Below are 23,838 nucleotides of genomic sequence, written 5' to 3'. Positions count from 1 at the left end.
ATGGTACTACACAATCGGCTATTATTTATACTGTAACCAGCAATTCCTGGACACACAGCCCGAGTTCATTCTGATGAAAACCCCGAGCGGTTATGAAGCCAAAGCAGCATTTCTGAAACCGGCTTCACTGCAAATCTCATGAACCACAAATAAATTCACCAATTTAACCATCTCATAGATGCAGCTGACCGACACTGTAGTTTATTACTCTTCTCTGAGACTCCCGATGAAGGAAACCCGTTGCACTCTCGTATAGAAACTCCTGCCACTTTGTAGATCAGAAGTAAACCGAGTCCCGAGGGAGCAGCGAGAAAAATTTAACTGTGGCGTGCTCTGGAGGTTTTGATTGGACATTTTACACTCTTGAGAGACTGAATTAAATCATAGTCAGTGTCTCTACGTGGCAGGCTCCAGCGCCCATTTATTTGGAGATGTATTGGAGCGATACTTATCACAAATGTCGATAAACATATATGGTCCACTTCAGTTTAACTCGTGCTGATTCGTTCACTTTTTTACATTTTTCAGTGAAACCATTTGATTGAAGCTCATTTCATAATCATCACAGGCAGTTCCTCGGAATCCAGGAAGACTTGCTTCCACTCTGAGCATGAGTTCTTAGGTGGCCGATCAGTCCAATACGAGAACCACAGTCTCTATAACAGGTGGGTCAGACAGTGGTTGAAGGAAAATGTGGGCGGGGAGTCTGGTTTGCCGCACGCTCCATCCACTGCCTGCGATTGATTTCTCTGTGCTCTCGGCGACGATACCCGAGGAGCACAGCGCCCTGCCCGATGCACTTCCTCCACTTAGGGTGCTCTTTGGCCAGGGACTCCCAGGTGCCGGTGGGGATGTCGCAATTTATCAGGTATGAAACCACAGAAGTGCCGAATTTAATTACCACGCCACATGCAGAGGATGGAGATTTGTCTCCTGATTCCCACCTATCCAGTATACTGTGGGATTACGTAATGTTACTACTGCCATTTTAAACTTGTCACTGATCTGTCGTTATTTCCTTTTATTATTAACTTGATTTGAAATCACCAACTAATATAATTCCGCCAGTGGACCTCACCTGGTCAGGTTGAGTCTTGTGACTTGTTTCCCTTTAAAGTAATTACTTGCGAAGCACTGCGTAGGCTGAATTATTTCTTCTGTTCAGTGGCGTGAGAGCGACATCTGCTGAGCACTAATTGGAACTCTCACTGTCGGCGATATCAACAATAACTACTTCTTGTATTTATATAGCGCCATGAATGTACTAAAATATACAAGGCGCTTCTTGTTGCTGTTATAAGACAAACATTTGATTCCGAGTCAAATAACGAGAAATTCGGGCAGATGACCAAAAGCTTTTTCAAAAAGGCACGTTTTAAGGAGCGTCTTAAAGGAGGAACAAGATGTAAAGATACTGTTCCATTTAGGCAGTAAGTTCCTGAGCTTACGACCTCGGCAACTGAAGGCACAGCCACGAATGGTTGAACAATTATCTGCAGGAATGCTCAAGAGGGCAGAATTAGAGAAGAATGAAATTTCGAAAGGGAAGTGGGGCCAGGGGAGATTACAGAGATAGGCATGTGCGATGCCATGGAGGGATTTGAAAACAAGGATGATAATTTTGAAATGCAGGCGTTGCTTAACCTGGAGCTAATGTAGGTTAGCGAGCACAGGGGTGATGGTCGAACGGGACTTGGTGCGAGTTAGGACATGGGTAGCCATGTTGGATGGCCTCAAGTTTATGTAGGCTAGACTGTGGGCAGGGGGCTGCTGTCAGTGGCCAAGGAACTCAGATTGTGGCGGGGAATGAAAACAATGGCTTTGTGCTTCCCAATATTGAATTGGAGACACTTCTGCTCATCTACTACTGGATGTCGGTCAAGCAGTCTGACAATTTAGAGACCGTGGAGGAGTCAAAAGAAGTGGCGATGAGGTATAGCTGTGCATCGTCAGCATACACGTGGAAAGTGACGCTATGCTTTTGTATAATGTCATGAAGTGGTCGAATGTAGATGAGAAATAGGAAAGGGCAAGGATAAATCCTTGGAGAACACCAGAGGTAACGATGCAGGAGTGGGAAGTGAAGCCGTTGCTGGCTATAACTATGTAGATAAGAATGGAAGCAGGCGATTGCAGTCCCTCTCAACTGGACATCCAGGGAGAAGCGTTGGAGAATGCTGGAGTGATCATCCGTGTCAAAGGTTGCAGACAAGTCAGGAAGGGTGAGGAGGGTCAGTCACAAAGGATGTAATTCGTGTCTTTGATGAGAGCTATTCTGACACGGCAGCAGGGTTGGAAACCTGACTGGATCGATTCAAACAAGGAGTTACGGGAAAGATTTTCACCAATTTGGGAGGCGACAACACGTTCAAGACTATCCCTCCATGGAAATAAAACAAATACTGTGGAGACTGCCCTGGTACTGAATATACCAGAACACATAAGGCTTAGGATCTGTTTTATATTGAAATCGTCCAGTTTTGACGAAGGGTCACAGACCCGAGACGTTAACTCTGTTTCTCTCCATATATGCTGCCTGCCCGCTGAGATTTTAGATTCCAGTATCCGCAATATATTACTGTTGTAAGCTTCGTATCGCTTCTTTTCAAAGTGCAGATTGGTGTGGCATTACTTTCCTCTTCAACCGTCATCGCAGCGATCGGCTAGGTGGCTCCATTCTAACACAAAATAATTTTAATAGTCACCATCATCAGTTATAATTTTACTACAATCAACACCTGGATTACAGCAGTCAGGGGGAGAATGGACTTTTACGAGGAAAGAAAACCTTACTGAGAAGTGATATTATGTGAGGAGTGGTTCGAGACGGTCCAGCATAATTCTTCCTGAGTATATAACACTGCAGTCCGGGAAATCCTCTGTCGAAGCAGAAATACTAATCCCAGCTCCACTGCACTGCTCATCGAACAAATACCAAACAGGGAACAGAAGCAACAATCTCTCCAATAACACAGGGCAGGCAAGGCCGGTCAGAGCGAGAGCAGCAAACGGAAGCTGTGGGCGGGGCAGCGGCGGGCAGTGTTGTCACACGTAGGATCCACTTGTGAGGTCAGAATTCAATAATAATGCACCCTTTGGAAAATCATATAACTCCGCTTCTCTATAAGGGCTCCGTTAGTTTTGTAGTTAGTAAAACTTCGGTGCAAGCAAGCTCACGACACTAATTTCAGAATTATTAAATTAATCAATACTTGCCGTCACCTTCATCACTTAGGAGGATTAAAACCAATGGCTGAAAGACGGTGAGAAATAGAAAAAATCTACAACCGATCCGAAAGTTCTGCAGGCACACAGATTATTTACATAGGAACATAAGAATTTGGAGCAGGAGTAGGCCACTTGGCCCCTCGAGCCTGCTCCGTCATTTAATAACATCATGGCTGATCTGATCCTGGGCTCGAATCGACATCCCTGTCCGCTCCCCATAACCGTTAACTCCCTTATCGTTCAAAAATCTGTCTATCTCGACCTTAAATATGATTAATGACCATGCATCCACAGCTCTCCGGGGCAGAGAATTCCACAGATGGACAACCTTCTGCAATAAAATCAGTTCTTATTCTTCTAAACTCTAATGAGTATCGGCCCAACCTGCTCAGCCTTTCTTCATAAGGCAACCCCCTAATCGCCAGAATCACTCTAGTGAACCTTCTTTGAACTACCTCCAATCCAAGTGTATCCTTCATTAAATAAGGAGGACAAAACTGTACGCAGCACGCCAGTGTGGCCTCAAAAATACACTGTACAGTTGTAGCAGGACTTCGCTGCTTTTATACTCTATTCCTCTTGCAGTAAAGGCCAACATTCCATTTGCCTTCCTGATTACTTCCTGTAACTGCAAACAAACTGTTTGTGTTTAATGCACAAGGATTCAAATCAGTACAACGGGACCTGGGGGTCCTTGTGCATGAAACACAAAAGATTAGTATGCAGTTACAGCAGGGAATCAGGAAGGCAAATGGAATGCTGGCCTTTATTGCAAGGGGGGTAGAATATAAAAGCAAAGAAGTCCTACTACAATGTTATCAGATTTATCTTTATTTGCTGAAAAGCTCCTCTCGGCTGTTCACTCCATTCTCCCTGATGACAATTCAAAGTTCTGAAGATTATGCATCTTCAAATAATTCATTACCAGTTTAAAGGTCAGGATTCACCAGATAGAATTTAATCAGCTTTTTAACTGCAAACCACAGAAGGGGACGGTGCATCAAACGTTGTTCAAATTACAGGGAATGTTATTATTAATCATTGTTAGTCCATTCGTTAACTGACGGTGAGGAAATGGTCACTGGAGTCCTGGTTAACAGCGTCCTGATGGTAAAGGTAAGGGAACTATAGGCAATGAATCGACCCAAGAATAAACCAAACTTATAGCAATTCTTCAGATTTCAGGTCACAATAACCAGACAATATGTTACTTTCTTCTCCGCTCTACAGTGGAACCATTCTGCAACAAGGACACAGATTGTAGTCCAGCTCGGGTGTCAGAAATGCCTTCGACAGAAGCGTAATTATTCTGGTGCTGCCAGAAGGGAGCACAGCTCCTGCACAGTAGCCGCATTGTTGCTGTCCACTCTGTAAATTGTAGTGGAGCATTTAAGATTAACACTCAACACCAGGTCTGGATTGGAAGATTCAAGCAATCTTTAATTTACTTGCAAGTAAAGGTCATATCTGCAGTAACCTGTTGCTGAGCTGTGCTCACTTGCTCTGCCTGAACAAAGAAAACACAGTTCCTCAGCCTATAATGGCCGGACATTCAATACATGAGACTTACATAGATTTGAATGGTCAAAACCCTTGTCACTCAAAGTAAATGTACAATCCTGACCACGCCTATCTCCAGTACTTTTCCATAAACCTCACTGTATCCCAAAAGTTCATTAGTACATTGGAATGTTATCTTATCGCTCTTGCCTTGACCAGATGGAGTTTTTCCTTTGTGTCACTTTTGACCTCTTGCCGTGTTTAGCTGCCCCTCTGGGCTTCCAGTGTTTCAACAGTTTGGCCTCCTGCAATTGTCCTTAGGTTACACATTTGGTAACAATTAATCATTATCATATGTTATGTCCCTTTAAACACCTTAAGAAAAAGTTGACCGCTTTAAAAGCCTATGTCAGTTCGTTTTAGTTCGAAGATCCATTCTTAACCCTTTCATTATAACAGAGCTCGATTGCCCCACTTCAAAAGGTAAGGCTGGATATTAGCTGTTACTGCTGTGGGGTGTTGTAAACGGCTGTCTTGCTCGTTTCGCTTCCATTGCTTTTAACGTCGATTTACCCACACACACCCAGTTGTAGTAAATGCTGGATATTTATTTAGACATTCAGACATTCACAAGCCAACAACTCTGCTTGCAAAGGCAGTTCTTCCAGAAGTTACACACCTTTCCAGATTCCAGTGTCTCTGCAGTGCAAGTGTCTCTATAGTCCATAACAGTCTCTGCAGTCCATAAGAGACTCGACAATCCATGTTTCTGTGTGACAAAAGCCGGTTTTATATCTAAAAAGCCTTTGAACTCTTATTCTTTGCATTTAGACAATCAAGACTAAAAGCTTTTTGAATCCTTTAACATACACACTATTATTCCCACCGTAACAAAGTACTCAAATACTTAACGTTGCTTATTTAACCTACAGATGTCATCAAATTGTGACAAAGGTACAATAAAATACTGAACATACAGAATCGTTTCCTCGCATAGTAAAACAGTTATACTCAAATACAACATACAGACATCAACAAATCGTTTAGTCTTCAGTTTCCATTATTCACACCGTAACAAGGTACTCAAATATTTAACACCCAGACAATGACCAGTCATTCATCTCACTGGCTGGAAAGCACCACATTGTCTAACAGTCTCTTTTCGATCGAAACTTCCAATCTTCTTGTTTTTAATCCAAACTTCAGACCGCATGCTGAAGCAAAGAGTTTAGAAATGTGCTCTCACATTCCCCCACTTCTTCTCCTCGCCTCTCTGCAGGTCTCATCTGGGTAACATACATTTGCATGGTCGCTCGAGCTAGTTCAACGACATTGTCCAGTTGTAGTCCTTGTTTTTGAACAAGACATCCGCAGTAAATCACAATGACCAGCGCGACCAGCTGAAACAGCACCAGCATAAAGTCAGGGTGTATCATTGTGTCCATCGCGCCTTTCGCCTTCGGGCTCCATCCAACAATAACTCCCACCAACTTACATGTCAATCTTGTCCAACGTTGTGCAAACGTTTCCGGGTGTGAAGGTTAATGTCCACAACTATTGCTTGATTCAAACTCTGTATCTGATGAAATCTTGTACTCCATGTCCACATTTCCTTCTTCCAAATAGCAGCACGATTAGGGTCAAAGTAGGGTTGCTGTTGATTCAAATTCTCAGTATGCCATTTTAAAGTCCGCTGGTCTGTGATCACCATATTCATTTTCAATTAAACGTCAACTTTCAACTTTTGATGTTTTCGACGGAATTCCATGCTGTTGACATTCAGAACTGTAAACTCGCAATCGGTGTCTTCGACCCAAGCCCATTGCATAGTTTTTAACAATTTCCTCTGCTTTGTGGGAAAAGTGTAACAACGCAGAGTAAAGGATGACGGAAATACTGAATAGTCAGTCGAGAGTCCCAGTCCTTCCCTCAGTTCACCGTTCAGAACTGCTGTAATTTCCTCTCTCGACATTTGCAATGATCCAACTTCTATTTCGCATCCTTTAAGATCATGATTATAACTCCCACATTTGAGCTTTTCACTGAACATCTCATCAGTTCTGAGACAGCCCCTTCCTGCAGAAACTTAAAATTCATCTGAACAAGCTTCTCCCACTGCTTTCATTTTTACAGACTGTTCATTAACTGCTCTTTGTGCAACTGAGGTTATGGGATACTGTTTCTGAAGAGGGGAATCTCCTTCCTCCAGGAGCACCTCAGCCTTCATTTGTCTGGCAGACCCTGTGTCAATCACCCGCTGTCCTTCTACACATACCTGGATAAAGGCATGGCCACCCCTACCCTGAAGTAAAGGTCCGAAAGAAACGACATGTGAAGTTGAGGCGCGGCATAGAAACATAGAAACATAGAAAATAGGTGCAGGAGTAGGCCATTCGGCCCTTCTAGCCTGCACCGCCATTCAATGAGTTCATGGCTGAACATTCAACTTCAGTACCCCATTCCTGCTTTCTCGCCATACCCCTTGATCCCCCTAGTAGTAAGGACCTCATCTAACTCCTTTTTGAATATATTTAGTGAATTGGCCTCAACAACTTTCTGTGGTAGAAAATTCCACAGGTTCACCACTCTCTGGGTGAAGAAGTTCCTCCGCATCTCGGTCCTAAATGGCTTACCCCTTATCCTTAGACTGTGACCTCTGGTTCTGGACTTCCCCAACATTGGGAACATTCTTCCTGCATCTAACCTGTCTAACCCCGTCAGAATTTTAAATGTTTCTATGAGGTCGCCTCTCATTCTTCTGAAGTCCAGTGAATACAAGCCCAGTTGATCCAGTCTTTCTTGATAGGTCAGTCCCGCCATCCCGGGAATCCCTATAGGAATCCTCTCTCACCTGTGGAATCTACCCCAACCTCAGCAACTGAACCGAGGTATCATTCCTGACTGTGACTCTAGCTCCTCTTTCATGTTTCTTCAATTTTACTTTTAGCTTTTCCAATTCTTTATCCAGTCTATCCCTGTTCTCTATCAACTCACTGGTCGGGATCCAGGCACCACCTGGTCCTGCTCCTTTTATGTGACAACTCGCGGGTTGTATCCACTCAGGCCCTTCTGCCTTCCATTGCTGTAACCCCTGTTCACTTCCATGACTGGGATACCTGCAGCTCTCTGATTCGGTTCGGGGTCTTCTGAGACGAGCTGCTTGCCATGATATTCTTTACATTGTAATCACATGGATGTATTACTCGGTACAAATGAAGCTATTACTCGTTATTCTGCTGCTCCTAACATGTAGTTACAGGAGCTGAGCTCAATAACCCGCAGTATTTTTTATTCACTTTCCTCCAGTTTTTTATTGTTTGAATATTTTTACAGGCCGATGTCTCTCGCACCAATTGCTGCAGTCTCCCGCTGCGATAACATTCTGAAGGGGTGAATCAGTGTTGATAAACTGTAGCTAAAACTCGTCCAGCATTCACGCCATGCACTGGTACAGACAGAAATCTAGTCAGTGACTCGAGTGGGTAAAAATGCGAGCATCGCATGGCAAAGGGAGCACAGCCCGATTTGAATTGAATCTTTCCACTGCGGACAAACGCGGCCAACTGTTTATTGAGAGTGGAATCTGCTGTGTATTACTGTGCGATAGAGTCACACACTGAGAGGAAATGCTGCATTCACTTTATAGAAACCTCCATCCTGTTTACAGTTCAGTAACAGCTGCAGCAATCTCTCCAAAAACAAAGGGCAGGCAAAGAGGGTCACAACGAGAGCAGCAATCGGAAACTGTGGGCGGGTCTGCCACAGGCAGTTTTACCGCAAGGCTTGTCTCTATCATTCCCAGTTCATAGTGGATTGATCTGAGATATTGGCAGTCACAGCCTACGGAATCGACCTGTGGAGCTAGTCGCTCAGTGAGTGCAGACTTTATTGTGAGGGAAACGTTAGCATTGCTTAATTGTGGGACTATATTCACCAGGACTGAGCCAATCACTTTATTGAGTGTTGATTTATTTTATGCTGGCCTGTGCCGACTCATCGAGAGCATTAGGTTCATTCTCGTGTAACATCCATGTTTTCATTTCCCGATTCCACTGATTCCTTTCTGTGTGTAGTTACATTGAGGTAACCCTAACACAAACTGGTCCCCCTGCTCAATGACAGAAACGAGGCCCATAGAGGCCGTTTTACATCTGCCTGTCAGATATCAGCCAGGTTCGCTCTTTAATGTAATTTCACTCATCGATCTGCATTTGTGTGTAAATATATATATGTAAAATATTTATTATTAATAAATATACCGACGTGCTAGAGTTAATAAATAAGGTCGAATCTGCATGTGTTCGGTGTCAGCTGTTGAGGGTTCACAGCTCAGTCTAGCGACTTGAGCACATCATCTAGGCTGATACTTCAATGCAGAAGTCGGGGAATAAAGAATTATTTCGCATGAGATGTTAATCCCATCTGCTCTCTCAGGTCTTTTTAAAATATCCCAGTGCCACTATTTCGAAAAAGAGCAGAGGAGTACTCCCCTGTGTCCTGTCTAATATGTATCCCTTAATCAACATCAGTAAAAACAGATTATCATAAAAATATTGCTCTTTGTGTGATCTTGATATGAGCCGATTGGCTGCCATGTTTTCTACATTAGAACAGTGACTACACTATTAAAATGTAGTCGTATCATTGCAAAAGGCTTTTCGATGTCCCAAGGTCGTGAAAGATGCTGTATAAATGCAATGTCTTTCTTCTTGCTTTCTTTCCTCCCTTTCACTTGTGTGCCAGCAGGCTTTATTGTTCATGAGTAAAGGTAAATACATATGAGAATTAATAGTAAAATAACTGATCAAAAATACAGGGCCAATCTCAGATTTGCTCCTGATCACAATGTTACTTGGACGCGCTGATATGTTGCGCGATGCTTTGACAGTTTTTGTACAGGTCCAGCCCTGCACCGTGTCTCTGTGGGTCTCAGTGCGCAGTAATACACCGCGGAGTCTGTCAGTTGTGTTTCTGACACATTCAGCGAGACGGTTCGTCTCAAATCATTAAGCTTCGCTGAAAAACGGTCACCTGGAGGTCTCTCTTTTTGCTCGGTATATTTCATAATCTGCAGCAAATATTCTATTGATCCGCTGGGATACTGACGGTACCAGAATAGGTAAGGAGTGCTCCCGCTTGTAGCTGTGTAATTACAGTGCAACTGAACATCGTCCCCTTCACTTACTCTGGTTGCAGCCGGTGCCTGTGAAACGGAGTCTCCTCGACAATATCCTGCAAGAGCCCAGAGTGATACTAAATTAACAGCGTGACTTCATTGTGTCTATCCCCCATAATGATTCTGTCACCCCCAAAACTTGCCTGAGAAGTAACTCTGGGCAATTAAACAGAAATATATTTCCACACAACTCAAAGGCTGCAACGGGAAGGTGCTTGGATCGACTGAATTAAACTTCCTTTCATGATCCTTCAGCGGGATCAGTTCCTCACCTTCATATCTTGTGATGTGATGGGGAAACTCCAAACGGTCTGCGGGTTTAAGACCCCTGTTGCTGTCAAAGTCCGTCATGGTCCCCGGTGGACCTGGTGAGTCTGCGTGTCATTCGCCTGTAATCTCATCTGAACTCAACCATTTCATTCACTGGGAGATTTTGGCGCATTTTCCCAAACAGTTCTCAGCAGTGAGTCAAGGTGAATACTAATGTTCTTCTTCACTTTAGATCAATCTATTGATATTCTTGTGTTCAGGGTAGTGACCGATTAAATATAATGTATGATGCAGTGGTGCAACACAGTGTTGTTCAACTTGTGAACTTACCAGTTAAGACAGCTGTAGAGGTGAAGAAAAAATAAAAAGTAACATCCAACATGTTTGATTTCGGATTTCAACAGAACTGGTTTAACCTGAAATTGTTTTTCGTCAAGAGTAGGGATAGGTTGACTAATATCCGGTCTCTCTGCTGATTGGATCGTTCTTGACAGAGTTAGCAGGTGATATCCAATCAAATCACACGTGCTGTGTTCTCCAATTCAACCGATCTGCTCACTGTGCTTTGTTCTCCAATTCATCCAATCAGCTCGCAGCTCATTTGTTCTGCTAAGCGGGCAACAGGGAAAGGAGTGAAAAAATATTCACAGAGAAATGCCTGGGCAGTTGTCCCTTTAATACGGGATTAAAGCCAATGCTGGCCCTTTAACAAGGGATTAAAGACAATGTTGATCCTTTAACAGGTAGTTAAACCCAATATTACCCCTTTAACCAGGTCACGATGTGCGGTGCAGGCAGTGAAGGGATACAGTTAACATTGTTCTGGTATCAGTACTGGAGTCTCCATTTAAAGAGCTGCTCACTCAGCATTAGAACCAGATTACATAGAATTTCACAGAGTCCACAGCAGAGAAATTCGTCATTTGGCAAAGCTAGTCTGTATACTTTGGTTTAGGTTCCATTGTTAGTTCACAATCCCGGTCACAGATCTGATTAATTGACAGGAGAGTCTATTGCTGTTTTTTTCTAAGGGTTGACTGCATCCGTGTAACAGTGTGGGGCGCAGCGCACATTAATATATGGCGGATTCAGAGACTAAAGCCCCGGAGACATTTAATGAAACCGATTTCTTGTCTGAGTCCTAATCAGCAGAGATCTGGTCTGGGAGATCTGGAGACTGATCCCACGGTCGCTTGCCGTATCTCTTCAGTAAATATCTCAGAGATTTTCCGCGATGATGGATATACCAGAAGAGGTAAGGATAGGATTCGGATCTGGAGTAACTGCAGTTCAGTATTATGGTCTGTCCTTCTTGAACCATTAATTATGACGGATCCTGGGACACTGATTCTTCGCCATTTGTTCCTGTTACAAAACACAGAATGTGTCCAAAGTCTGGGAGTGAATTTAAAGCATGAAACACACACTGACCATATAAACATAAACTCACCGGGCAGTACGACCATTATTATCAATAAGGAACATGGGGAGTACATGGTGTCTGGCTTAGATTCTGACAAACAAATAACAGAATGTTCTAAATATGTCCGGTATTAAAGATTAAACCCAAATCAGGGGCAGGCTTCACTTATTGAGAAACTGATGGGTGTTTCCCAGGGAAAGGGTTGGCTGGTCTCGCAGAACTGTATTCAGCGTTGCACCAATGAGTGTTAGTTATGCCGAATTGCTGCAGGATCTCTCTCCCCACCACCTTCTCGTTCTCCTTCTCTCTGCCTTTTCCATGCATTCTATCTCTGCCGCGCTCTCATTATGGTGCAAAGGTCAAGGATGTCTCGGAGCGGCTGCAGCGCATTCTGGAGGGGAATGTGAACAGCCAGCTGCCGTAGTGCATATAATACCAAACATATAGGTAAAAAATGGGATCAGCTGAATTTAGGGAACGAGGAGATAAATGTTAAAGTATGACCTCAAAAGTAGTTATCTAAGGATTGCTACCAGTGCCATGCGCTAGTCATAGTAAAAATAGCAGTATAGCTCAGATGAATGCGCGGCATGAGGAATGGTGCAACGGGGAGGGATTCAAATTCCTGGGGCATTGGAACCAGTTCTGGGGGAGGTGGGACCAGTACAAACCGGACGGTCTGCATCTGGGCAGGAACAGAACTGATGTCCTAGGCAGAATGTTTGATAGTGCTGTTTGGGAGGGTTTAAACTAAAATGGCAGGATGATGGGAATCAATTTCGGGAGGCAGAGGGAAGGAAAAACGGGGAGGAAGCAAAAGGTATGAAGGAGAAAAACATGAGTAGAAAGCAGTCAAATCAACGGCAAAAATCATAAACGGCCACATTACAACATAATTCTAAAAGGACAAACAGTGTTAAAAAAAACAAGCCTGAAGATTCTGAGTCTCAATGCGAGGAGCATTCGTAATAACGTGGATGAATTAATTGTTAACAGATATGATATAATTGGGATTACGTAAACATGGCTCCAGGGTAAACAAGGTTGGGAACTCAACATCCAGGCGTATTCAATATTCAGGAAGAATAGACAGGATGGAAAGGGTGGGGGCGTGTACCGTTACTGGTTAAAGAAAAATTAACGCAATAGTAAGGAAGGACATTAGCAGGGATGATGTGGAATCTATATGGGTAGAGCTGCGAAACACCAAAGGGCAGGAAACGTTAGTGGGAGTTGTGTACAGACCACCAAACAGTAGTAGTGAGGTTGGGAACGGCTTCAAACAGGAAATTAGGGACGCGTGCAATAAGGATACAGCAGGTATCATCGATGAGTTTAATTCTCGGGTAACCAAACTGGTAGCAATACTGTGGAGGAGGAGTTCCTTGAGTGTATAAGGGATGGTTTTCAAGACGAATATTTCGAGGAACTAACCAGAGAGCATGCCATCCTAGACCGGATCTTGTGTAACGAGAGAGCACTAATTAGCGATCTGATCATGCGAGGCTCCTTGGGGAAGAGTGACCATAATATGGCAGAATTCTTCATTAAGATGGAGAATGACACAGTTAATTCAAAGACTAGGGTCCTGAACTTAAAAAAGGAAACTTCGACAGTATAAGACGTGAATGATACTGAAATGTTTGACGGTGGATAGGCAATGGCAGACATTAAAGATCACATGGATGAACTACAACAGTTGTATATCCCTGTCTGCTGTAAAAACAAAAAAGGGAAGATGGCTCAATCGTGGCTACCAAGGGAAATTAGCGAAAATGTTAAATCCAAAGTAGAAGCACATAAATTGGACAGAAAAAGCAGCAAACCTGGGGTGTGGGAAAAATTTAGAAATCAGCAGAAGAGGACGAAGGGTTTAATTAGGAGGAGGAAAATAGTGTATTGAGTAAGCTTGCAGGGAAGATAAAAACTGACTGCAAAAGCTTCAACAGATATGTGAAGAGAAAAAGTTTAGTGAAGACTAATGTAGGTCCCTTGCAATCAGAATCAGGTGAATTCAAAATGGGGAACAAGGAAATGGCAGACCAATTGAAAAATACTTTGGTTCTGTCTTCACTAAGGAAGACACGAATAACGCCCCAAAAATACTAGTGGACCGAGGGTCTAGCGAGAAGGGGAAACTGAGGGAAATCCTTATTAGACACGAAATGGTGCTCGGGAAATTGAAGGGACTGAAGGCCGATGAATTCCCCTGGGCCTGATAGTCTATACCCCAGAGTACTTAAGGAAGTGGCCCTAGAAATAGTAGATGCATTGGTGGTCATTTTCCAACATTCCATGGATTCTGGATCAGTTCTATGGATTGGAGTGCAGCAAATGTAACCCCACTATTTAAAAGAGGAGGGAGAGAGAAAACATCGAATTATAGAGTGGTTAGCCTGACATCGGTGGTGGGGAAAATGCTGGAGTCAATTATTAAAGATGTAACAGCAGCGCATTTGGAAAGCACTGAGAGGATCGGTCCAAGTCAGCATGGATTTATGAAAGGGAAATCATGCTTGACAAATTTGATGGAGTTTTTTGAGGATGTAACTGTTGGAGTAGATAAGGGAGAAGCAGTAAGTGTGGTGTTTTTGGACTTTCAAAGGGCTTTTGACAAAGTCCCACACAAGAGAGCAGTGTGCAAAATTAAGGTTCATGATATTGGGGATAATATATTGACGTGATAGAGAAATGGTTGGCAGACAGAAAGCAAAGAGTGGGACTAAACGGGTCCTTTTCAGAATGGCAGGCAGTGTCTAATGGGGTGCCAAAGGGTTCAGTGCTGGGACCTCAGCAATTACAACATGCATTAATGAATTAGACGAAGGAATTGAATGTAATATATCCACGTTTGCAGATGACAATAAGCTTGGTGGCAGTGTGAACTGCGAGGCGAATGCTAAGAGGCTGCAGGGGAACTTTGTCAGGTTAGGCGAATGGGCCGATGCATGGTAGATGCAGTATAATGTGGATAAATGAGAGGTTATCCACTTTGGTGGCAAAAACATGAAGGTTGATTATTATCTGAATGGTGACAAATTAGTAACAGGGGAGATGCAACAGGGGAGATGCAACGAGACCTGGGTGTCATGGCAATTCAGTCTTGAAGGTTGGCATGCAGGTACAGCAGGCGGTCAAGAAAGCAAATGGCATGCTGGCCTTCATAGTGAAAGGAATATGAGTTTAAGATCAGGAGGTCTTACTGTAGTTGTACAGGACTTACTGAGGCCACACCTTGAGTATTGTGTGCAGTTTTGGTCTCCTAATCAGAGAATGGATGTGCTTGCTATTGAGGGAGTGCAGCGAAAGTTCACCAGACTGATTCCCGGGATGGCAGGACTAACATATGAGGAAGGATTGGATCGGCTAGGCTTATACTCACTGAAATTTAGAAACATATAACATTCTGACGGGACTGGACAGGTTAGATGCAGGAAGAAGGTTCCCGATGTTCTGGAAGTTCAGAACCAGTGAACACAGTCTAAGGATAATGGGCAAGCCACATAGGACCGAGATGAGGAGAAATTGTTTCACCCAGAGAGTTGTGAACCTGTGAAATTCTTTGCCACAGTAATGTGTTGAGTCCAGTCTTTGGACATATTAAAAAGTGAGTTAGATGTGGCCCTTACGGCTAAAGGGATCAGGGTGTATGGAGAGAATGCTGGGGTGGTGTACTGAGGTTGAATGCTCAGCCATGATCATATTGAATGGAGGTGTAGGCTCGAATGGCCGAATGGCCTGCTGCTGCACCTATTTCCTCTGTTTCTATGTTTCTCAGGTGAAAAGTGAAGACATTTCTGTCGTCAATGCGTCCCATTAATAGTTGCAGTCATAAAAATATAGGTTACACACACATACGAACATTAACAAAAATACACACAATGTTTGACATATTTGGAGCTTATTGACGTATATTTACTTCGACTTTGCTTGAGATGCAAGCTCTTTAACAAGTGATCAGATGCGCACCATTGTGTCAAATACAAGCCTCATGCAGAGCATTGGAGAGAAAAAAAGACATTACCACAGGCACAGCCAAAGAAGCACTCAAACACACACACTCGCACACACGCACACACACTCACACCCACGCGCACACAAACTCATACACATAGACATACACGCACACTCAAACACACACATGCACACCCATTCACACACTCAAACACAAAGCCACACTCTCTCTCTCCCACACACACTCATACATACAGTCACACTCACGCACACACACACACACTCACACTCACACTCAGAAACGCACAGAATTACAGAAACACAGATAGACACACGCTCAAACACACACAGACACACATTCCAAAATAAACACAGACGGGCACACAATGATTTATATCTTGAGGAGGATATTGATGTATGTTCAGTTGTCAACATTTTGAGATGAATGAGGTACAGACTCGATGCAAACTATTCCAGAATTGGATTCATTACTTCACAGCAATGCGCCAACACTTTTAACAATCCGTCAGACAATTCCTGAAGATCATATGATAAGCTGCACCCACTCATCTCTGAGTCGCAGGTTGTTTTTCATATCTTGCTTCTCTTTCTGGACACAATCAGCACAGCCACATTCCCTCAGTGCAATCTACTTGCTGCCGTCTTGAACTGATGAGTAGAGGTCCCTGAACGGATAAAAATATAAATTTCACGTTGTTTGGACAGCAAATCGTCCACTGTTTTCAGATGCAATGGGGTCGCAATTCTCTAAACTGGTGCAATCTATAAGCTGGGGGCAGTAAAGGGAAACAGTTACTGTTGTACACGTATCAGAAGGAGCTCCAATTACAAGAGCTGCACATTGACCATTAGATCTACCCACTGGTGATATAAAGGTTAATATAGACAACCAGCTGGTCCTGGGGTATTCTAACACAACGATATGGTAAATTATAAAAATGGCACCTGTTATATGAATGAAATTGGGAATGACTGACATGTTTCTGAAGAATGGGAAGAGATGAGGTGCAGATAGCTCAGAGGAAGGGGTCAGGTGACTATTTATTTATTCTCCCTTCCACTTTACCAGCCCCGCTCACAGCTTACATTTGCTCCTCTCGCTCTGACCCGCCATGCCTGCCCTGAGTTATTGGAGAGATTGCTCCCGCCGTTAATTGTATGACATTGGTTGGATCAACAATGCAGTTGGGCGAACATCTGTATTTCTGCTCCAACAGAGAATTTCCTGGACTGCAACGATCCAGACTCAGGGGCAACATGCAGAACCGCCTCGCACCGCTCCTCATCATTATGTCACTTCTCAGTAATATTACATTCCCAGCAAAAAAACATCCTCCCCCAGACTGTTGTAACCCAGGTGTTAGTATTGGTAAATTGATGGCAGTGATGATTCTGCATGAAACACGTTTCCTCTTTTCTCTAAATTGCAACATTTTTTGGTTCTGAATTGCAAACACTCGATGGTTTGTCCTTTCCTCGATTGAACATATATTTTCAGATCTGAACCATGGAGATTGTGTCACTCAGACTCTGTATTCAAGAGTGAAGAAAGAAACAGAAGGACAGACTTGTCGTTGGTTTTGTTATGTCGCCCTTTAAAGAATCTCCCTGTGACTCTGACTGTGGTGGCTGAATTATTGCTTCTGATTATCAGTGTGACAGCGCCCTCTGCTGCACAGCAACTGGGACTCTCAGCTTGGGTTTTTGTAAGGGATCCACTATAGCTCTGCAGAAGTGTGGGCTCCATGGCACAGAAATACACGGCGGTGTCGGAGATCAGAGCTTTGCCGATCGTGAGCTCGGTAATCTTGGTAGATTTAGTAAACGTAGAGAAGAATCGATCAGTGATGTCAGTGTTCCTGTATACCTCCCCTCCAAGAAGATGAAGCACGTAATGTGGAGGCTTCCCTGTGTGCTGACTGTACCAGTACACATAAGGGGCAGTAACGCTTGTTTTCAAGGTGCAGGTTAGTGTGACATTGCTTTCCTCGTCAATTGTCATTTCAGGGGCCAGCTGTTCCACTGTGTCTTGGTGGCTCAATTCTAACATAAAATAATTGCAATTGTCAGAATCTACATAATCACAATCATCATAATCCCAATCAACATAATTATCAACATAATTTTACCAATAATAACAGCTGAGCTGCAGCAGCTCAGGTGAGAATGGATTTTTAATGAGAAGGAAAGACTTACTGAGAAGTGATATAATGATGAGGACTGCTGTGAGGCAGTTCCGCATGATGCTCCCTCTGTGTATAACTCTGCAGTCCGGTAAATGCTCTGTGGGAGCAGAATTACAGATCCCCGCGCCACTGCAATGCTGATCCCACCAATGCAAACAGGGAGCAACGGCAGAAATTTCATCAATAACACAAGGCTGGCAAGGCGGGCCTGAGCGAGAGCGGCAAACGGAAGCTGTGGGCGGGGCTGCTGTGGGCAGTACTACTGCAAGATTTGTCTCTAGAATTTGCGGGTGATAACGATGAGGAACATGTGACCACGGCGCCCTCTGACGGTGATTCTGAGGATTTCACACAGTCAGGATAATGGGCAGAGTAAAGTGTGAGTTCATCGATGGGGTGGTTTCCAGCGGCCAGTTATTTGGAGACTATTGTTTCAGACAATTCAACTGACTAAATAGGCAGAAGTGAAATGTGAGTGAATGTAAAGGAAAGAACATGTTTTACCAATAGCGTTGCTCTTTTCTCGTTGCTTATCACCGTCTTTCATTTCTTTTTCCCCCTTTTCTCATTTGCTGTCCGCTACACTCTCAGTATTGCACAGCTTTGTCTTTCTCATTCTTTCTTTCATACTTTTACTTTCTTTTCCTCTATCTATGTTTTGAACTCTGTTCCTTTCTCACTTTCTTTAAAACGTTATCTTCTCTATTTCCCAATTGTTCTCTGATTCTATGAGCTGATTCTATGCTTTACATAGAAACATAGAAACATAGAAACATAGAAAATAGGTGCAGGAGTAGGCCATTCGGCCCTTCTAGCCTGCACCGCCATTCAATGAGTTCATGGCTGAACATTCAACTTCAGTACCCCATTCCTGCTTTCTCGCCATACCCCTTGATCCCCCTAGCAGTAAGGACCTCATCTAACTCCTTTTTGAATATATTTAGTGAATTGGCCTCAACAACTTTCTGTGGTAGAGAATTCCACAGGTTCACCACTCTCTGGGTGAAGAAGTTCCTCCGCATCTCGGTCCTAAATGGCTTACCCCTTATCCTTAGACTGTGACCCCTGGTTCTGGACTTCCCCAACATTGGGAACATTCTTCCTGCATCTAACCTGTCTAACCCCGTCAGAATTTTATATGTTTCTATGAGGTCCCCTCTCATTCTTCTGAACTCCAGTAATTCTTAACTTTTGTCGAAAGGTGCAACGAGATTGGCCCAGATTTCTCTACCTGCCTGAGACTTCGCAGTGGAAGGAAATCCTGTCAGACTCCAGCGCTGATTCAGCACGATCGACAACATCTGTTGGTACAGCCAACTGGTGAGCGCAGCCCCGAGATACATCCATTGTAGATTTAAAGCAGAACGTCACCAAGTCTGGTTTAAAGATCCACACCGACCGGGCTCAAAATCTGAGCACACTCTGCTTCGGCCAGGCAGAGTTTGTGGAACCAGAACCTATTGCTGTGCTACAGGCCTCAGTTTGGGGAAAAGCCCCGCTCTCGTACAACTTCTTCTCACTGATAAGTCTGAATAGATTGGGGGACAGTCAAATCGGTTCCGAAAACGACCAGTTCAGTCAAAGGGCAATGGTCTATATGCAATTATATTATTCAATATAAATTAAGATGAAATTCCTTTTGATTTCGCATTTCAGCTCATTAATGTTATACATGTCTTAACAGTTTTGTTCTCGTTCCCATCGCTTATTGCAGTACCAGGTTTTAAACTACTTCACCGTTGAAGATTTTGGAAACTGTTGAATAATTTTGCAATTCCTGTAATCTGCTTGCCCCGAATTTGCAATAAATGTGAAATTAACTCAAGTCTTATCGAGCGGAAGAGTTGTATAATTTATGAAGGGGACATTACTCTGAATTCTGTTCTCGCAAGCGTGTGACAACACTGCCCGCGACAGCCACGCCCACAGCTTCCATTTGCTGCTGTCGCTTTGCCACGCCTTGCCTGCCCTGTGTAATTGGAGAGATCGCTGTCGCTGTTCCCTGCTTCACATTGGTTGAACGAGCAGTGAAGTGGAGCGGGGATCTGTATTGCTGCTCCGACAGAGGATTTCTCGGACTGCTGAGTTACAGACTCAGGGAGCATCATGTGGAACCGTCTCGCACCGCTCCTAATCATTATATCACTTCTCAGTAAGTATTTCCTTCGCAAAAAAAATAATTCTGCCCCTGATGTTAATATTGGTAAAGTGATAATGAAGATGATAATGTGATGATGACCATTACTATTATTTTATTATAGAATGGAGCCAACAAGACACAGTGGAACAGTCAGTTCTCGAAATGATGGTTGAAGAGGAAACGAATGTCACACTAAACTGCAGCTTGAAAACCAGCAATCCTAGCCCTTTTGTCTTCTGGTACAGTCAGCACCCTGGGCAGCCCCCACAGTACGTGTTTTACCTTTTTGGAACAGCAGTAAACCGGAACCCCGACTTCACTGACCGATTCTCTTCTACGTTTCATAAAATGACTAAGATTACTGAGCTAACGATCAGTAAGGCAGTGATCTCAGACACCGCCTTGTATTTCTGTGCCATGAGCCCCACACTGGTGCAGAGATATAGCGGATCCCGTACAAAAACCCACACTGGGTGTTCCAGTTAGTGCTCACAAGAGGGCGCTCTCACGCTGATAAGTCGAAGCGACAATTCAGCCTCCACAGGAAGATTCACAGGGGTTCTCTTAAAATTTAAATAAAACATAATTCTTAACATTCGCCGGTGGAATTATATTAGCTGGTGATTTTAAAGCACATTTAAAATAGAAATACACTGCGCAAATCATCTGTGGCACATTTTTTTCAATGCCCTTTCCGTGCATGCCTGTGCCATCTCACCCCTTGTCGTGCCCCGATTGAACATATATTTTCAGATCTGAACCATGGAGATTGTGTCACTCCGACTCTGTCTTCAAGAGTGCAGAATGAAACAGAAGGGCAGACTTGTCGTTGGTTTTGTTATGTCGCCCTTTAAAGAATCTCCCTGTGACTCTGACTGTGGTGGCTGAATTATTGCTTCTGATTATCAGTGTGACAGCGCCCTCTGCTGCACAGCAACTGGGACTCTCAGCTTGGGTTTTTGTAAGGGATCCACTATAGCTCTGCAGCAGTGTGGGCTCCATGGCACAGAAATACACGGCGGTGTCGGAGATCAGAGCTTTGCCGATCGTGAGCTCGGTAATCTTGGTAGATTTAGTAAACGTAGAGAAGAATCGATCAGTGATGTCAGTGTTCCTGTATACCTCCCCTCCAAGAAGATGAAGCACGTAATGTGGAGGCTTCCCTGTGTGCTGACTGTACCAGTACACATAAGGGGCAGTAACGCTTGTTTTCAAGGTGCAGGTTAGTGTGACATTGCTTTCCTCGTCAATTGTCATTTCAGGGGCCAGCTGTTCCACTGTGTCTTGGTGGCTCAATTCTAACATAAAATAATTGCAATTGTTAGAATCTACATAATCACAATCATCATAATCCCAATCAACATAATTATCAACATCATTTTACCAATAATAACAGCTGAGCTACAGCAGCTCAGGTGAGAATGGATTTTTAATGAGAAGGAAAGACTTACTGAGAAGTGATATAATGATGAGGACTGCTGTGAGGCAGTTCCGCATGATGCTCCCTCTGTGTATAACTCTGCAGTCCGGTAAATGCTCTGTGGGAGCAGAATTACAGATCCCCGCGCCACTGCAATGCTGATCCCACCAATGCAAACAGGGAGCAACGGCAGAAATTTCATCAATAACACAAGGCTGGCAAGGCGGGCCTGAGCGAGAGCGGCAAACGGAAGCTGTGGGCGGGGCTGCTGTGGGCAGTACTACTGCAAGATTTGTCTCTAGAATTTGCGGGTGATAACGATGAGGAACATGTGACCACGGCGCCCTCTGACGGTGATTCTGAGGATTTCACACAGTCAGGATAATGGGCAGAGTAAAGTGTGAGTTCATCGATGGGGTGGTTTCCAGCGGCCAGTTATTTGGAGACTATTGTTTCAGACAATTCAACTGACTAAATAGGCAGAAGTGAAATGTGAGTGAATGTAAAGGAAAGAACATGTTTTACCAATAGCGTTGCTCTTTTCTCGTTGCTTATCACCGTCTTTCATTTCTTTTTCCCCCTTTTCTCATTTGCTGTCCGCTACACTCTCAGTATTGCACAGCTTTGTCTTTCTCATTCTTTCTTTCATACTTTTACTTTCTTTTCCTCTATCTATGTTTTGAACTCTGTTCCTTTCTCACTTTCTTTAAAACGTTATCTTCTCTATTTCCCAATTGTTCTCTGATTCTATGAGCTGATTCTATGCTTTACATAGAAACATAGAAACATAGAAACATAGAAAATAGGTGCAGGAGTAGGCCATTCGGCCCTTCTAGCCTGCACCGCCATTCAATGAGTTCATGGCTGAACATTCAACTTCAGTACCCCATTCCTGCTTTCTCGCCATACCCCTTGATCCCCCTAGCAGTAAGGACCTCATCTAACTCCTTTTTGAATATATTTAGTGAATTGGCCTCAACAACTTTCTGTGGTAGAGAATTCCACAGGTTCACCACTCTCTGGGTGAAGAAGTTCCTCCGCATCTCGGTCCTAAATGGCTTACCCCTTATCCTTAGACTGTGACCCCTGGTTCTGGACTTCCCCAACATTGGGAACATTCTTCCTGCATCTAACCTGTCTAACCCCGTCAGAATTTTATATGTTTCTATGAGGTCCCCTCTCATTCTTCTGAACTCCAGTAATTCTTAACTTTTGTTGAAAGGTGCAACGAGATTGGCCCAGATTTCTCTACCTGCCTGAGACTTCGCAGTGGAAGGAAATCCTGTCAGACTCCAGCGCTGATTCAGCACGATCGACAACATCTGTTGGTACAGCCAACTGGTGAGCGCAGCCCCGAGATACATCCATTGTAGATTTAAAGCAGAACGTCACCAAGTCTGGTTTGAAGATCCACACCGACCGGGCTCAAAATCTGAGCACACTCTGCTTTGGCCAGGCAGAGTTTGTGGAACCAGAACCTATTGCTGTGCTACAGGCCTCAGTTTGGGGAAAAGCCCCGCTCTCGTACAACTTCTTCTCACTGATAAGTCTGAATAGATTGGGGGACAGTGAAATCGGTTCCGAAAACGACCAGTTCAGTCAAAGGGCAGTGGTCTATATGCAATTATATTGTTCAATATAAATTAAGATGAATTTCCTTTTGATTTCGCATTTCAGCTCATTAATGTTATACATGTCCTAACAGTTTTGTTCTCGTTCCCATCGCTTATTACAGTACTAGGTTTTAACCCACTTCACTGTTGAAGATTTCAGAAACTGTTGAATAATTTTGCAATTCCTGTCGCTAATCTGCTTGCCCCGAATTTGCAATAAATGTGAAATTAACTCAAGTCTTATCGAGCGGAAGAGTTGTATAATTTACGAAGGGGACATTATTCTGAATTCTGTTCTTGCAGGCGTGTGACAACACTGCCCGCGACGGCCACGCCCACAGCTTCCATTTGCTGCTGTCGCTCTGCCCCGCCTTGCCTGCCCTGTGTAATTGGAGAGATCGCTGTCACTGTTCCCTGCTTCACATTGGTTGGACCAGCAGTGAAGTGGAGCGGGGATCTGTATTGCGGCTCCGACAGAGGATTTCTAGGACTGCTGAGTTACAGACTCAGGGAGCATCATGTGGAACCGTCTCGCACCGCTCCTAATCATTATATCACTTCTCAGTAAGTATTTCCTTCGCAAAAATAATAATTCTGCCCCTGATGTTATTATTGGTAAAGTGATAATGAAGATGATAATGTGATGATGACCATTACTATTATGTTATTATAGAATGGAGCCAACAAGACACAGTGGAACAGTCGGTTCTCGAAATGATGGTTGAAGAGGAAACGAATGTCACACTAAACTGCAGCTTGAAAACCAGCTATTCTAACCCTTATGTCTTCTGGTACAGTCAGCACCCTGGGCAGCCCCCACAGTACGTGTTTTACCTTTTTGGAACGGCAGTAAACCGGAACCCCGACTTCACTGACCGATTCTCCTCTATGTTTCATAAAATGACTA

Source organism: Pristiophorus japonicus, chromosome 23 (genome assembly GCF_044704955.1).
Source record: "Pristiophorus japonicus isolate sPriJap1 chromosome 23, sPriJap1.hap1, whole genome shotgun sequence".
Lineage (NCBI taxonomy): Eukaryota > Metazoa > Chordata > Chondrichthyes > Pristiophoridae > Pristiophorus > Pristiophorus japonicus.
Note: the sequence above shows the minus strand (reverse complement) of the source record.